The sequence below is a fragment of the Poecilia reticulata genome, chromosome 9, assembly GCF_904066995.2.
Source record: "Poecilia reticulata chromosome 9, P_reticulata-male-v2, whole genome shotgun sequence".
NCBI lineage: Eukaryota > Metazoa > Chordata > Actinopteri > Cyprinodontiformes > Poeciliidae > Poecilia > Poecilia reticulata.
This window is the reverse complement of record NC_088838.1, coordinates 11,510,600-11,511,499: the sequence shown is the minus strand read 5'-3', so window position 1 is coordinate 11,511,499 and position 900 is coordinate 11,510,600.

Here is a 900-nt window from a genome sequence, read left to right as displayed (position 1 = left end):
GCAAATCTCCGCAGACCTGAGATCAGAACAATCTTTTTTTTTTCTTTTACTGCACTCTAATATAAACGTGGACAAAAAACCAATCTGAATGTCTTATTTTGAGAATTTCTGGTTCATATACCTATTCTTTGCATAAACAAAAATATATCTAAATAACCACATTTATACATTCATACTACTATATTAAAACTACATGTACTACCTAACTATAAGTCCACAACTATCAAAGAATACCCACATATTTTTCATATATATATGGACTAGTTGCAACTGACTAAGCTATATACAAAGACTCCGCACTGTTATTTGGAGTGCAATGTGTACTGAGAAAGAGAATAGATACAATTTAAATAAATTACTGAATTAAGTTTATCCAAGTTGATTTATTAAGTTTTTTTTAACCTGACAAGTTAGAAATCATAAATGAACTTAGATGAATGTAATTCAATTACTTGTTACCAACTAAAGCAATTATTTAAAGTTGTAGCATCTGTTCTTTTTTTCCCTTCTTTTTAGTTTTTTGGTTTGGTAGGTTTCCACCAAGTTTTATTTTGTGGACTGTACCTTTTGCAGAGTAAAGCATGGTGGTGGCATTATCATGCTGTGGCCATTCTTCAGTCGGACAGGAAAGCTGGTTAAAGTTGAAAGAATGATACAAGCAATGCTGAAATTAAGTGGCCGCAAAAGACTTGAACCCGGGCGGATGCTCACCCTCACAAAGATGGCAAATCTCTCTATGCAGATGGTTCAGTTTACAAAAACTTAGATCAAAGCCTAATAGTGTAAAATTTAAGAACTGATATTAACAGGTGCTCAACATTCAGTTTGATTGTATTCAAGCTACTTTACAAAGAATGGAGGAAATAGATCAGTCTGTAAAAGTGTACAGCTGGATATACC